Genomic DNA, 17,517 nt, shown 5'->3' with positions numbered 1-17,517 from the left:
ACAGATATTTTCATCGCCACACTCTAGTCACGATGGTGGGAGAGCGGGGTCTGGAGCACTCAAACCCTTACTCCTGGTCCCCAAGGCATTCAGGAGGCAGCAGTGTGCAGACAGCATGGAGATGAGCCATCGTGGCACTGATCAGCTCCTTGTCCTCCATGTAGCCCAACCCTCCCCCTGTCCCATTTTCCAGACAAGGAAACAGGGATTTGTCCATGATCACACAGAGCTGGGATAGCGGGGATCTTAGGGCAAGGAAGAACTAAGAACCTCCTCAGGAAGGGTGAGGATGAGGAAGAAGAGAGCCAGTCCCCTAAGGTGCAGAGCTGTGGTGTGAACCAAAACCAATTTATGAAACCCACCCTCAGAGAGCTCTCGGGGAGACATAGGACAAACACGTACACACATGCACACACATGCACACGTGCATGCATGCCACAGGAGAAGAGGTCACAAGCATGCCTGACATTCCAAGTGCCTGAGCTGGGCTTTTAACTTGACCAACCCATCAGGAGCCACTGAGTAACCCAGCTACTTCATTTATTCAACAAATAGTGACTGCATTACTGGGCACTGAACCAGGAACACGTGGGATGTGGAGCTTGTAGCCTAGCTGGGCAGGTAAGTGCTCAAGAGGAGATTCCGACCCACCGAGGGAGCTACACCCCCACCCCTACCCCCCGAATAAAGGAAGCCCAATGCTGTGGGAATCCAGCGAGTCCATCTCAGGGCCTCAGCGACAGTTTGGGGCTGCAGGCACTGTCCTGGCTGTGCCTACTTCTGGAGGACTTAGTTCTGGTTGGCTGGCAAAGTAGACTTGGGGAGCACTAGGTCAGGCAAGTGTGGTCAAGGATATGGATGACCCTCAGGAGCTTTCTGTTATCTCTGTGAGAACTGGGCAATTTCTGGGGCTTGGAAGAGAGGTGAGGCTCCCCTTCATCATACGAGGAGTTCTCAAAGTAGTGGGTTGGGACCCCAGAGCTCACTGTTGGGTCTTCAGGGGCTCCTCCGAGCAGAAGTTGCATATGAACTTGGCCCCCTTTTTCTTTCTGGTTGTGGTGATGCGAGGCGTGAGTTGTGGGGCCTCAAAAAATGGCAAAAGTTCAGTTGCTCTGAAAAAGGTTTTCTTTTTTTCCCTATTCACGCAGAGGGCCAAGTTGTTTCCTTCTTCAAACCTGTGTTTGTGATTTAGCTTCCATTGATCTTGACAATTAACCCAAAGGGCACTGAGCAAGGCTGCCCCTCTTCTCCATCCCTGCTGCTCTTCTCCTATGTCTGTGGGGGGAAGTGACACAGGAAACAAGGTGGGTGGGGAAGCATGGGAAAATGTCTTGTGGCTTTATACTTACTAAGCTCAGTGACAGGCAGAGATGTTTAGGTGAAACTTTCAGGAAAAATATAAGGAAATGCCTTGTATTAGCTGCCTGGTCATTCTTATTGTTTGGCTCCTGAGTCTTCTCGTTTTCATTCTCTTTTGTAAGTACTGAGTTATTGAGTTGCTGTATGTTTTCTTGGGACAGAAAGGGAAGGGGACTCTGGCCCCTCGGGCTCCCCTCCCCCAGACTCTCCATCCATGTGGGGGAATTCCCTCCGTCACTGGCCCTGGTGTGGGCGGGTCTATGCCCATGAAAACATTGGGCTTCCATTTCTTGGGGCCCAAGGCTCCACCTCTGTCCTCTCCTCCCATGCCTGGCCCCATACTGGCAACAGAAAAGGAAGGACCCTCTGGTCCCCTGGGCTCCCTTCCCCAGACTCTCTCTTTGCCACTGGCCCTGAGCGGGGCCTGTGCCCAAGGAAAACAATGATCCCAGTGGAATCTCTCAAGTCCTTTGGGGCCCAGGGCTCTGCCTCCCTTCTCTCCCTCATGTCTAGCCCCACTCCTGTCCGACTTTGGATAGAGAGGTACCACATTTGTTGTGGTGCCCAGCCCCTTCTTTCTCTCAGCTGGGATCAGAGACCCAGAAAATACAGGGCTCTAGACTTTGTTCCTGGAAACACAAGACAACTCCTAATAAATTTTAAAGGTAAGCTTGGATATTTGTAGAAGAGACAGTTAATGCTAATCCTCCATTCCATTTATCTACTCCATTATCTTTATTGATTGTTTGCCATGTACCACATACCACTCAGGATGCTCCAGTAAAACAATAAACAAAAATAGATAAAATCTTCTGCCCACATGGATCTTGCATTCTTATGGAAGAAAACAAACACTAAAAAATCAATAGCAATAGGAATATATAGTATGTTCAAGGATATATAGTGTGGTCATTTTTCATCAAGGAATGCCTCTTTGAGGAAGTGACATTTGAGAAAAGACTTGAAGAAAGTGAGGGAACAAGCCATGTGATTAGCTGGGTGAAATGTTCAGGTAGGAAGAACAACTACTACAAGTCCCTGAGACATGTTTGAAGAACAGCAACAAGACCAGTGTGCCTTTAATGAGGGTGAGGTAGTTAGAATGTTAGGAGATGATGGCAGAGAGTTGGAGTGAGAGAGTCAGATTATATACAGACTTTTAGGCCATGATAAAGACTTTGGCTTTAATTCATAATGAGGTGAGAAGTCGTTGTAGTTTCAGGAGAGTAGCAAAATTACTTCATCTAGTCATTAACTGGATCACTGTGTTAACTGTGCCAAGAAAGTACTGTTTGTGGACAAGGATAGTAGCAATGAGACCATTCAGAATGTTATTGCCATAAGACCCCTTTTTGATATTCCCTTGCCATTAGAGATAAACTTGGCAACTTCCATTCCTGGATAATTCAGGCCTCTTCGTTTGGCATCTAGGCCAGTACTAGCACTTGGATTAGCCTCCAAGCCCTGTACTCTTTCTATTGCCCTACATGGTCTTTCTTTTCATTGCCTGTAAGGAAAGAAAAAATGATGGAACAAGGGAACATTGAAGAACTGGCTCTTGGGCTTGTAGGAATAATGATAATAAAGAGGGAGTTAAACTGCAGGGAAAAGCCTGTAAAAGTAGTGTTAATTTTTATTATTTTTTGCTGAGACATGATCAGCAACCATCCATGGAGACCTATTATGGATAAATGATAATGTTAAAAGATTTTTAAAATGCACCTTTAGGGATTTGGAAGTCCTGGTCAGGAACTGCTTAGCAAGAATCTTGTCAAGTCAGAATGCCCACTAATCCCTGGTATTTCCTTTAGCAGTTTTCTACCCACTGAGACCCTGCTTCTAGGCTATAAATTTGTACTTATCCTTGCTGTATTTTGAGCCCAGTCTTCCCTCCTGCTGCAAACCCCCATTGCCATCATCCCTTAAGGTCTTCCTTACCATTTATCAGAATAATTTCCCTTTGACATTAAAGTGAAAGACAAAATGCACTTGATAAGTAAGGAGATGCTTTTTTCAGACTATTGCAGTAAGGAAAATGTTCATTTCTATGGAAGAATGTCTCAAAGAAAAGGAAGAGGGTGGGCCTGGGTTTTAAAGAGGCAAATAAACAAGGGGGCCAAGAGGACAGGTGGGCAGCAAATTTTGTCTAAGTTATGAGGAAGATTGGAGGGGGAATACAAGGTCAGGGCAGTCCTTTGTGGTTAGCCATTTCTCAGAACACAAAAGGGTGGGGGATTTCTCGACACTTTCTGCTCTCCAGGAGCACAAGGCTCACATATAGTGATACATTGTCATAGTATTTGCCTATCATCTTGATTTAGGAAAAGAGTTTCAAACTGCGTTATTGCCTAGTACTTTTGAGGTGATACTTTGGAGTACGCAAGTGCTAGCATGTGTATAAACATGTTTCTGGACATATACACAAGAAGTTGCCCTTAGTTCCTTTACCTTTGAGGAGGAAAGCTGGGGAGCAGGCAGGTGAAGAGCAACATTTATGTTTATATCCTCCTAGTTTGTTTGAATTTGCTGGCCATATGCATGTATTTATTTATTTGTTTGTTTTTTTGTTATCATTAATCTACAACTACATGAAGAACATTATGTTTACTAGGCTCTCCCCTACCCCAAGTCCCCCCGACAAACCCCATTACAGTCACTGTCCATCAGCGTAGTAAGATGTTGTAGAATCACTACTTGTCTTCTCTGTGTTGCACAGCCCTCCCCATTCTTCCCCCCTGCATTATACATGCTAATCATAATACCCCCTTTCTTCTTCCCCACCCTTATCCCTCCCTACCTTCCCATTCTCCCCAGTCCCTTTCCCTTTGGTAACTGTTAGTCCATTCTTGGGTTCTGTGATCCTGCTGCTGTTTTGTTCCTTCAGTTTTTCCTTTGTTCTTATACTCCACAGATGAGTGAAATCATTTGGTATTTTTCTTTCTCTGCTTGGCTTATTTCACTGAGCATAATACCCTCTAGCTCCATCCATGTTGTTGCAAATTGTAGGATTTGTTTTCTTCTTATGACTGAATAATATTCCATTGTGTATATGTACCACATCTTCCTTATCCATTCTTCTACTGATGGACACTTAGGTTGCTTCCATTTCTTGGCTATTGTAAATAGTGCTGTGATAAACATAGGGGTGCATCTGTCTTTTTCAAGCTGAAAAGCTTCTGTACAGCAAAGGACACCATCAATAGAACAAAAGGTACCCTACAGTATGGGAGAATATATTCGTAAATGACAGATCCGATAAAGGCTTGACATCCAAAATATATAAAGAGCTCATGCACCTCAACAAACAAAAAGCAAATAATCCAATTAAAAAGTGGGCAGAGGAGCTGAACAGACAGTGCTCCAAAGAAGAAACTCAGATGGCCAACAGACACATGAAAAGATGTTCCACATCGCTAGTTATCAGAGAAATGCAAATTAAAACCACAATGAGATATCACCTCACACCAGTAAGGATGGCTACCATCCAAAAGACCAACAACAACAAATGTTGGCGAGCATGCATGTATTTATTTTATTATTAAAATAATAAATCGTCATCGGGAGCTTATCTGGACATTAAATTATAGGTCTTTTGTTTCTTCTTATATGTTTCTGCATTTCAAAACTTAATAAATAATCTTTTAAAGAATGATATGGGGCAAATTTTTCTGCATGCTTTGTCCGTTTAAAGCATCCCCAAGGGGTAAAGAGACTACCAGATGGAATTATTTGTATTGCCCTAAGGGCTGATCCCTGGATGCTTTTTCTCCTTTTTCCTAAGTGAAGGAAATAAAAAATTATTATGGTGTCAAGGTTCTTAATTTCTTCTCTCTCCCCCAAGGAAGTAGAGATGCAGTCTTTCCAGTTTAGCAGCCCCAAGCAGGAGACTGATTGCCTACCAGCTGAGTTCTTGGACTTTCTGTGATGCAGAAATGGAAAATGAACTGAGGAAGACAGTGTCTCAAAGGTGGTCCAAAAAGGGGAAGTATGTAAAGAGTTAATCTAATCTACATAATAAAGAACCAAAATATATTGGGGAGCAAGAAGAAAACAAAAGTATTTGAAGGCATTTCTTTCAAATGAGAAGCTCTGGAGATACTAGGGTGGGAGAGTGTAAGAAAATTGAAAAGATAAGAGAGGATAGAAAAAACAGTGCTGGTATGTATACACTGGATTCTTTTTTATGTTTCAAAAGGGCCATAAGATAAAAATGGAAAACATTTTTTAATTATTTAAGCTCTTTTGAATATGTTTCTTCAAATATAACTCCTTGTAACAATTGGACCACATGGGTCCAGTATTCATAATGGTTACCTATTGGGGGCTTTTTCCATAAAAATGGACTATGAAGTCATGCTCAATGTTGGGAAAGAGTATAAAACCTAAATGTGATTTATTCCCACTAGGATGTTTAAACATTTTAACAGTAAGGTATTAACAAAGGACCACGGGGTGGAAGCTGCTCAGGCTGAGAGTGGGGGTGGGGGAATTGATAAGGGCCTGGCTATACCTGTTTGAGTTTTTTAAACCTACCAATAAGAATAAGACAAATGTAAAGGAAAGATAAAACGGGCTTAGGCGACGTCCGGGGAAGACTGTGAACCCTGTAGTACTCAGCCAAGGAGGAACCAGGGGAGGGACTCGCGCACTAGGAGATAAATTATTGGCGCCAAACTCCCCAGGTGTGCCTGCCCACCAGACACCTGATCTTGCAAGACCGTCATTAAAGCCTCGCTCCACTGTTCTCTTCGTCTCCGTGTCCACTTATTGAATTTGGACCAGTGAGTGTGTTTCTCACACTCAACTCCACCTAAATCTAAGCATGCCTTAGATCTAAGCCTAGAAACGTCCATTTCTGCTATCCAAATTGTTAGAGAAATCATGCAAAAAAATTGAGATAAATTCAGCGTGAGCAGTAACGGTGCTTTGAAATATTCTCTCAAAGCCACATGATCTGAGAGCTAAATTCTTTCCCTTAGAGTGTCCTTCAAGAGGCAGTTTCAAACGGAAAATCGGAATTATGGTTGCTGAGCAGTTTCTAAATAAAATTTTCTGTGAGAATTATATATGCTATGTAGAAAGATCTTCTCAGGACCGTACTATAATTCTTTCAGAGATATACCCAAAAATGGAATTGCTGTATCACATGGTAATATTATTTTTAATTTTTCACTTTTTTCGAGGAAATGGTATACTGTTTTTGTTTTTATTTATTATTTTTTTTACTAAGTTTTTATTTTTATCACTGAAAAGTTTTCATCGTCATCCTCAAAGCCCAGAAAATCAGTGCCTTTAGAGCAAGATTTTCCAACACCAGTGTATGTAGAGAACTTTCTTCATTTTAGGCATTCACTGAATTAAAAACTGAAGTCATTGTTACCCTCAAATAATACATCATCCTCATCTCTAGTGTCAATGACATTGTTATTCCCACAACAGCACACACCGCTTTCACCATTCTCCATTATTTCCTGCACATCTGGTCTAGCACCAGGTATCATTTTCCCTCTTAAAGAACATCTTTTAGAATTTCCACTACTTCCAGTCTTCTAGGTGAAAAATCTTTCAGTTTTTGTTTGAAAATGTGCCTTTTACCTTATTCCTACTATTTCTGTGATGCCTGATCATTTAATTACTTTTTATCCATCTTTTTCATTATGAAAAATTTCAAACACATAAAAGTTGAAAGAATAGTATACTGTATGTGTTACGGATTGAGTTCATTCTCCTCAGTCCTTGTCCCCCCCACAACAAAGAACCGAAAGGCAGATACACAATGGCGAAGCAGAGTGAAAGTTTTATTTGAATGCACTCCAAGGGAGGAGCAAGCCAGCGTCAGGGTAGACAAAGGCCTCAATCTCTTAGGCAGGATGTCTATATATTGCATTCTGGCTAGTAGGCTCCTCTTTTGACTCACAGGTGGGGCTATCTGATTGATGGGTACACTGTATAGCCATCCCTCTCAGTGCACATGCCCTGTCCTATGATGAGGTGTGTTTTCGGCAGTTCTTAATTTTGTTCGATTGTGCCCACTTTGGGATCTGGTTGGGACCAGTTTGGTCTGGCCCTGATAGACAAAGAAGTTACTTCCCTGTAAAACCTTTATTGTCTTCACATGGGACTCCCTACCTGGGCAGTCTGCACAATTTTTCCTTGAACTTTATCTTCCCCATGCCCTGGCTGCTCGTGTCTATCTTTCTACCTAATACACGCATATACGCACCATGTGAATTCAACACATGTTAACATCTTGTTATATTTTATTTAATGTCTTCATTCAGGTATGTATGTGTGTGTGTGCACGCATACACATAAACTCCTTGGGGAATGCATAGAAACAAATTAAAATGGTGTTTACCAGGAGTCTCAGTTTTGTAAGATGGAAAAGTACTGGAGATCTATTGCACAGCAATGTGAATATATTTAAGACTATTGAACACTTAAAAATGGTTAGGGTGATAAATATTATGTTATGTATTTTTTATTTTCAAAAACCTGGGGGGGATATTTTTCTATGGTTATCTAATAATAAATATATGGCTCTATGGATATAGGGTAAGGAGAAAAAGTGGGAAAAAATACACTAGGCCAATCGTCATTCACAAAGCTGTCTTCTGTCGTGGTCCAGATGGTCTAAAGTGTATTCTGCTATGAAAATAGTGGCCTGAATCCTTAAGAATGGAGCAGTGGCCTAATAAGCTACAATGGGAGGGACGTCTTACTTCTGGTTCACCTTTATCCCCAGGGTACAGGTTGCTGGGGTGTGTGCAGCTCCTAGTTGTTCTCACCTAAAACTACTCTTCCACTTTTCCTGGCTCCCAGCGTCTTGGGGGAAAGCCTCCACGGTTGGGAGGAGTAAAAACACCAGGGCATTTCTCTCTACTTTAGGCAATTCTACAGCAGTGGCTCCATTCTCTCTTTTCAGCTGGACAGGCCTTCTACAGTTCTAGCTTCCGCTGGGTGACCCCTAAGCACCTGTGACATTGTCTCTTACCTCTGTCTCTCCAACCCAGGAGTGACTGTGGCATCTTGCTCTTAGTAATCTATAACATCTCATTTGGATTTCAGGTCCTCCATCACATGTTCCTGGAATACACCAGTTCCCTGCAATACATTCTTCCTATTGTAAATATGCAAAGTTGTTTCTACCTTCCTGGTTAAGTTCAATGCAAATGGGTTATAGTTTGCCAGAGTTCTCACCCTCAGCATGCCTTGAACTCCAACATTTGTCCCCCTAACTTCAAAAGACACGTTCCAGCCTCTCAGGTACCTCTTTGCATGAGCAAATGTAAGCAGAGCAGGGGTAAACCTGACTGACAGGTCCATCTCCCCTTCTCAAGATTATTATCTTTTCCCAGAATCTTATTCCAGCAATTCCTCAAAATCTTATTAGCTCTGTGATATTTTTATAGAGATGGTGCCTTATGTTTTGAACAGCTTTTTAAGTTAGTTTTTATTTTTTCTTGGATTATGTTTGAGATACAACATTGGTTTCAGATGTACAACAGAGTGATTTGATAATTATACACATTACTAAATGCTCACCACAGTAAGTGTAGTTACCCCCATTACTATGCTAAGATATTACAATATTATTGGTTATATTCTCTGTGCTATTCTTCCATTCTTGTAACTAATTTATTTTATAATTTGAAGTTTGTACCTCTTTATTCCCTCCACCTATTCCACCTATTTCCCCAGCCCCCCAGCCCCAATGGTTACCAACAGTCTTTTGTCTGTATTTATGGGTCTATTTCTTTTTCATTTGTTTTGTTTTTTAGACTCCACATATAAGTGAAATCATAATGGTATTTCGTCTTTCTCTGTCTTACTTATTTCATTTAGCATGATACCCTCTAAGTTTGCCCATGCTGTCACAAATGACAGGATTTCCTTCTTTTTTTTTTATGGCTTTAAGTTGTCTTTATAGGCAATTTGGTCCGCATTACCTATTTTGCCTTTACTGGATGCAGAAGTAGAACTGAGAGTGGAGTAACAGGAAAACTGATCCTGAGGACATTGTTTGAATTCTTGTTTTCAGTCATGCATAAAGCCTCACCTACCCCTACTTCCATTACATGCCATTCTGGATCCTCTTTCCACTTAAGCCAAGTTTAGTTGAGTTGTACAGCACTTGCAGCCAAGAAACTTCTAACTTATTCTCTAGTAATTCTATTTAGGATTCTTGTACCAGTATTCATAAATGAGACTAGTTTATAGTTCTCTTTATTTTTCTGGTAGTGTTTGCTAAAATTTACAGAAAAGAGTGTGCTATTTCTCTTTTCTATTGCTCTGGAATAGTCAATCAAATATGAGAATTACGTGTTCTTTTGAAATAACCCCAGGACTATCTGGGTTATACCATTTTAATAGTGGCAATAATCAACTTAGTTGATTTTGCATAATTGTGCCATTAATCATAATATATATTTCCATTGCTATTTTAAAGTGCAGTAAGGATAAAATTGTAATCACTGATTGCTCTCTTATAATTTTTAAAGCAGTCTGACATATATTATAGCATCTACTGTGTGTTGGTACCAGGCATTGTGCCAAGCAATTGATATTTAATATCTCAGTTAATTCTTGTAATGACCCTTTGAAGGGTTATTATTTATTTTAAAGATAAGAAAATAGTCTCACAGGGATTGAGACTTGTCCAAGGTCACAAAGGAGGGCAAGGATTTAAATTCAGGTCTATATGACTCCAAAGTCTATGCTCTTTCACCATTATCATAAACTACCTCCCTGGCTCTGGCTTTTTTTTTTTTCAGATACCCTTTCACATTCCTAATTTGTACACTGATTCATTCCTTCCCTTTAAAAAACTACGTCTGCCTGAGATTTTTCTACTTTATTTTATTTTATTTTTTATTAAGGTATCATTGATACACAATCCTATGAAGGTTTCACATGAGCAACATTGTGGTTTCCACATTCACCCATATTATCTCGTCCCCCTCACACCCTATTGCAGTCACGGTCCATAAGCGTAGTAAGATGCCACAGTCACTACTTGTCTTCTCTGTGCTACACTGTCTTCCCCGTGAACCCCCCTCACACCATGTGTGCCAATCATAATGCCCCTTACTCTCCTTTTCCCTCCCACCCCCTCCTCCCCTAGCCCTCCCCAATGGTAACCGCTAGTCCCTTCTTGGAGTCTGTGAGTCTGCTGCTGTTTTGTTCCTTCAGTTTTGCTTTGTTGCTATACTCCACAAATGAATGAAATCATTTGGTACTTGTCTCTCTCCACCTGGCTTATTTCACTAAGCATAATACCCTCTAGCTCCATCCATGTTGTTGCAAATGGTAGGATTTGTTTTCTTCTTATGACTGAATAGTGCTCCATTGTGTATATGTATCACATCTTCTTTATCCATTCATCTACTCATGGACACTTAGGTTGCTTCCATATCTTGGCTACTGTAAATAGTGCTTTTGAATCTGGGATCTTGTTTTCTTTGGATAAATTCCTAGGAGTGGAATTGTTGGGCCAAATGGTATTTCTATCTTTAGTTTTTTGAGGAACCTCCATATTGCTTTCCATTTTTCAAATGGTTGAACTAATTTACATCCCCACCAGCAGTGTATGAGGGTTCCCCTTTGTCTGCATCCTCGCCAGCATTTCTTGTTCCTTGTCTTTTGGATGCTGGCCATCCTAACTGGTGTGAGGTGATATCTCATTGTGGTTTTAATTTGCATTTCCCTGATGATTAGTGATGTGGAGCATCTTTTCATGTGCCTGTTGGCCATCTGAATTTCTTCTTTGTAGAACTGTCTATTCAGATCCTCTGCCCAGTTTTTAATTGGGTTATTTGCTTTTTGGGTGTTGAGGCATGTGAGTTCTTTATATATTTTGGATGGTAACCCCTTGTTGGATGTGACATTTATGAATATATTCTCCCATACTGTAGGAAGCCTTTTTGTTCTACTGATAGTGTCCTTTGCTGTACAGAACCTTCTTGGTTTGATGTAGTCCCATTTGTTCATTTTTGTTTTTGTTTCCCTTGCCTGAGGAGATGTATCCAGGAAAAAGTTGCTCATGTTTATATTCAAGAGATGTTTGCCTTTGTTTTCTTCTAAGACTTTTATGGTTTCTTGACTTACATTCAGGTCTTTGATCCATTTCGAGTTCCCTTTTGTGTATGGAGTTAGACAATAATCCAGTTTCATTCTCTTACATGTAGCTGTCCAGTTTTGCCAACACCAGTTGTTGAAGAGGCTGTCATTTCTCCATCGTATATCCCTGGCTCCTTTATCATATATTAATTGACCATAGAATTATTTATTCTAGTTTGTTGAAGAATGCTGTTGATATTTTGATAGGGATTTCATCAAGCTTCTAGATTGTTTTAGACAGAATGGCCATTTTGACCATTTTCATTCTTCCTATCCATGAGCACGGGATGTTTTTCCATTTACTGGTGTCTTCTGAAATTTCTCTCATGGGTGTCTTGTAGTGGAGGGAAGGAGAGAGGTCTTTGAATGAACCCAAAACCCTCAAAGAAATTCTACATTGGCCCAGGATAAGATGGCATGTAGCAAAACAAAAAAAAAGAATGGCATACTTTGAGTGAGTTGGTACCTAAGGCCCAGAGTGCAAAGGGTATTTGCCCTTGTTCCAGGGATCAGGAAGAAGGAAACCTGTTTTTCGCTTAGTTATTAGTAATTTAAAGCAGTGCTTCCTACAGGGTTATACTCTGAAATAGAATGCACTATCTGAATTATTCTCTAAGAAACAATTATCTACCTCAATGTAATTGGGAGCCTACCCCTTTCACTCTAATTACTCAGTTCCACAGATAGATAAATCATTCGAGAGTTCCAGAGAAGGGAGGTCATTTGCCCAAAGTTCCATGGCAATCGATTGCAGAACTAAAACTTGGGTTTATTAATAATAAATGGAATAACTGGATGTCCCAGTTTATGAATGTTCTCGCTTTATAATTGTTGAAATTAATATTCCTTCTCAAAGTTGGCATGGTTTGGATAATAAATTATGCACTTCCCTATTTACAAGCCATTCATGTTACTTCATATACATTATTAAAATTGTCCTTAATCCTTAAAATAACGTTATATTGTGACAACTATTACCCCCACTTTACAGAGTTGGAAAATTAATTTTACAGGGTTAAGTTACTTGCCTGAAGATATGTAGAGGGTAAACGGTAAAGGTAGAGATGGGCACTCAATCATTCCACTGTTCTTTCATGTCTCCAAACTAAACGCTCAGCAGAGAGAGGCCTAGGCTATGTATGGAACAGCTGCCTGGCTCCTGCTTGCGCCATCAGAGATGGTATTTACCTGGGCTGGGCAGACAGTGCAGAGAGCAAGCAGCTCAGGGTGGGAGGGAGCAGAGGGCTACTAGCCCCAGGCCTGGTGGCGAAGAGCCTTTTTAGTGGCAGCTGAAGATAAAAGCACCAGCCCACTGAGTAGGGAGGTTGGGGAGGATGCCACTGTAGCCCCTTGAACAAGTAGGGCAGTTGGCAAGAATCCAGTGCTGCTTAGCCCCATCTCTGTTCTGGTGCCCTATGGCTTCAGTTCCCAACAAAAGCAACTTTGTAAAATTCTCCCCTTAAATAAATATCACTTCCTAGCTAGAGGAGACCACTGAGGGTCACTAGAGATAGCCACTTCCCACTCTACCTTTTATGTTCCCCTGCTGCAGCCTGGCATTACAGACTGTAAAACTTCTTCTGGTACAGAATCAGTTCTCCCCTACTAAATTCCAAACTCCAAGCCCATAATTAGTCTTTTGTGCATAATATTTACTTCTGCAGGAGTTTGTCTTGGCATGGAGGCCTCCCTCCCCCAAAGGGCACATGTTTTAACAAACAGCTCCTGTTCCTCTTCACCATGGTGCTTGCTAGCTTGTTCACTCTGTCCCAACCCTGGCCTTGGTTGATGACATCCACATAGAGGATGGAACAGGCTGCAATGGGATCTGGGCAGCCTGGCTTTTACTAATACCTGCTGCTCCACCAAAACCCACCAGATGTGGATCCTTAGCCAGAGCCCAAATCAGCTTCTGGCCCACTGTGTGGAAAGAGGCCTTGGGGTCTTCTAAGCAGCCCAGTCCTGGACCTGAGGGGAGGGCCTCAGCCACTCTTTTTAAAGTGTTTCCTGAAATCGTGCCCATCCTCCACAGGCACAGGAAAAATCTTTGGGGTCCTGCATCTAAGCACTTTCTAGGATGCAGGCACCTGCTTGAAACCATAAAGTTCTCCTCACCTCTCTTTCCTGCCCCACTCCAAAAAGAGTTCTCTTCTTAATACCTTAAGTCTCTGTGTACTATAAAAAATAATGTGTCACTTTAGGCTCTGGCAGTAACAGATTAGTGACTTTGGGTGATACACTTTAACATCTCTGGGCCTCAGTTTCTCCATGCAGAAAATGAGGTTATTTTAGCTGAGCACTAAGTGCTGTTATTTCAAATTCTTATGTATGTGATTCAGTCTTAAGTCTGCTCCCATTGGCGGGTGCCCAGTCCAGGCTCCCACATAACCTCCCTAAAAACCTCTGACACCAGCTTCCTCTGTGGTAGGTTCCTATCCTGCCTCCACACCCTTACAGACACAATGACCACACTTATCTTTTTAACATTCCACTTGAACTATATGTCAGTTCTTGAGTACCTAAAGATCCAGGCCATTTTCCTGACTCTGTCATTCAAAGCTCTCCATACTCAGAGTTGGAGAAAGACTCAGGACACATCCATTTTGTGAGGCTCTCTGGATATTTTAAAATGAAGAAATGCCAAAATACGGTATCAGTAATGGTGGTACTTTTGACATGCTTACCTTTAATAACTAAACACTTTAACTCACATCACACAAATGACAGTGCAGTGTACACCATTCACAAGATAATTACAAGATTAATAAGGTCTACACTGGAGACCCTTTCTGATTCTCCTGCTCTCCTCACTCCCCGCAATGAACCCTGACACTGGACAATACTAGCTGAGCCAATCCAGAGCTTCCCAAACTTGGAGGTGCCTTGAATTACCTATGTGGTGTAGAGGCAGCCAGCCAAGCATGGTCTCCAGGATGGCATTGGGGATCACTGGACCAGCTCCCTTTACATATGTGCTAGTCTCCTGCTGGGACTGAGCAGACCTTTGGCTTGCATTGCTTCATAGCTCCCTCAGGCCCTGGTGCCAGGCCAAAATCCTCACAAATTTTTAGTCTGTTGGTTTCGTGGCTGAAGACCAGGGTGGAAATGTTTACAGCTCTGCCTGGGTTCCTGCCCTTTCCTCACTCCCTTCAGAGACACCATAGAGCCTCTACAAAAAGATACTCCAATCCTTCAAGACCCTGACACTACCTTCCCTCTACCTCTACCCAAATTATATGATTTTTCAAACCTTTCTTATCTTATCCCTGCAGGTCCCTGACCTTCTCTGAGGCACCTCACTTCTGTATCAGCTCTCTTTGTCCCTGGTCCCTTTATCCACAGACCCAACTAAAAGGAGGCAGGGAATACACTGGGTTTCTTCTGTCTGATTTTCTTTTGACCCACACTGCTTTCTTTACTATCTTATGGGCATACGCATAGGTATTCAACTGAAACAAGCCCAGACTTGAAAGTTAAGAACTTTGAGGAATTTCTCTGTTCCTGGTGCAGTGGGGAATCTGGGGCAAGCTGTTTGCTTTCTTTCCACCTTGGTTACTTCATCTATAGAGCAGTTATAAAACAATGAAAGATTAAACTCTGACCTTGCTGGAAGATGGCATGTTTATCTGGCCTCTGGGATTCGAAACACATGGTGATCGTAGGGCGACTGGAGTATAGTACCACTGGTGGGAAGTCATGCCGGTGATGATGTGAGATACAGTTGAGAATAAGGGAACGAGTGCTAGACTGAGGGTCAGAAGGCCCACGTTAGGCCTCCTTCTGGTACCAGCTTGCTTTGTGTCCCTGGGAAAGCTACTCAAACTCTCTGGCTCCATTTTCTTCCTTTGCAAAATAGGGTATAGATAGCAGAGTAGCTAAGAGCAAGTACTTTAAAGTCAGACAGTTCTAGGTTAGAGTCCCAGCTCTACCACTTACTACCTGTGTGGCCTAGCCCAGTTACTAGATCCCTCTTGGTCTATTTACTTAATTGAGGAAAAGTAAATGGGAACAATAATAGTATTTACTTTATGAAGTTTTTAGGAGGCTTAAATGAGATGACATAGCAAATATACATAAGAAATTCAACATAGTGCCTGTCATATAGGAAGTGCTATGTAAATGGCAGCTATTACTGCCACTAGTACCACGAAGAGGAAGACGCTGGGGAGGACATTTGCTGGTCTATTTATCTCACACAGTTACTATGAGAATCTGATGAACAAAGTGCTGGAAAAGGGTTTTGGAAGATGAAATGACTCTTCAAAGATGAGGTGGGGTTGAATTTAGAAGACAAGGTATTGGGATCTCTCTCCCTGCTGGCAAGAGGTCTTATCTTTAAATCTGTGGGTTCTGGCTTGCTCAGTGCTGGCATGAGTGGCTGTTGTCTTGACCTCCCATGCACCCATCCTTGCTCTCATGATGATTTGCTCCTCCTAGCGGATTGAACTGGAGGAAAGGATTCAAAACCTTGACCTCCATCCATCGACTGACTCTACCACTCCCACTCCTACTACAGAAGCACCTCTCAGATCCGGTAGCCAGTGCCCAGCCCAGGCCCAGACTGCACTTCAGATTTGCCCTGCTGAGGGTCTGACTCCTAGTTGCCAGCAGTCAGGCTTCCTGCTGTTGCATTTCAGGTTTAGGGGTGTGCTGGAGCCCATGGGGTGCCATGAAGACTCACTACTCTGAACAATCATTAACTTGTACACACAAAGATGCACTGTTGCATAATGGCCATCCAACAAATCTGAGATAGCTGAAGGAGGGTATATGTGTGTGGGTGTAGCAACTTGAAAGTAGTGACTTTTCTTGTCTGCTCTCCCCAGAACAATATTTAATTTCTATGCACCAGGTCTCCTAAATTATCTCACTGAGTCCTCACAAAGCAAACATTTAGTTGGTTCTTTTATAATATCCATTCTCCAGATGAGGGAATTGAGGCTTGGAGATGTGAAGTAAGTTGCTCAACGTCAAATAGCAAGTAAGTAGAAGATCTTGCTCTTAAACCCATGTCTGTCTGACCTCAGAGACTGCCTTCTTAACCTATACATTATAGAAGACCGGTCTGTCCCAGAATCTTCCTATAGTGGTACAGGTCTGAGACTGGTTCCGGAATGTTCAATCTGAGGTATATGAAAATTTCTCAGTTGGGAAGCAGGCTGCCAACCGCTATAATATCCTCTGGCCTGCAGGGACTTTTCATTTTCTTCCTCTGCCTTTTCCCTCATTTTCCCCATCTTTCACAGAAAACACTTAACAAGAAGGGTCAGTGTCCCTGGAAAAGGCATTTTAGATAGAAAAATGAACTCGGCCCATGTTTTCCCAGTCCCTCCTTCTGCCCCATTTTTCCTACCTCTATTCTTCTGCTCTGACAAGGAGTCCAAGGGTGGTAGGGACTGCCAACAGATTCCCACTCCGAGGCAGAAACAGGCCCAATCTCAAGAGTGGTATTTCCTCTGGCTTTGATACTTCCTGAAGCCATAGCAGGATGCCCCTAAGTGTGGAGCCAACATTAGTGTTTATCTCAGCTCTGAGGATCAAAGCCTTATTGATCCTGGCAGCCAGTCTTTTCTGGATTGAGGACCTTGTCATTTGTCCCATGCTGATGACCCAAGGTTTCCTTCCTAATTCTGGACAGCAAGTGTGGGGAAAGCTGCTTCTGGAAACAGTGATCACCTGTGTCCTGGGGGTGCGTACTGGAAGGTGCTACCCAAACTGGCTTCCTTCTTAACTTGAAAGTGTTGTCAAAGTGGAGGGCAGGGCCCTATCCAGTTTTATTTTCAGGGGCAAGAAAATCTCATCATTTTGGCATTTATTTCTTGTTCTGGCTCTGATGCAAAGGTTCTGATGTTTCCTGAAAGTGGAGCTTAGAAAATTAGCCATCTGACCCCTGCTGCTCTTTCCTGGTGGCTGGACAGATCGTTGGAAGTCTGTCAGGCATCATAGTACAGTGCAAGGAGCGTTAGATTAGGAGTCCAAAGATGGGGGTTTTAGCCCTGGCTCAGCAGTGGATCTGCTGTATCTTCCTGAGTAGTTTAT

This window comes from Manis javanica, chromosome X, assembly GCF_040802235.1.
Source record: "Manis javanica isolate MJ-LG chromosome X, MJ_LKY, whole genome shotgun sequence".
Classification (NCBI taxonomy): Eukaryota; Metazoa; Chordata; class Mammalia; order Pholidota; family Manidae; genus Manis; species Manis javanica.
The sequence above is the reverse complement of the archived record's forward strand: the minus strand, read 5'-3'. Positions refer to the sequence as shown.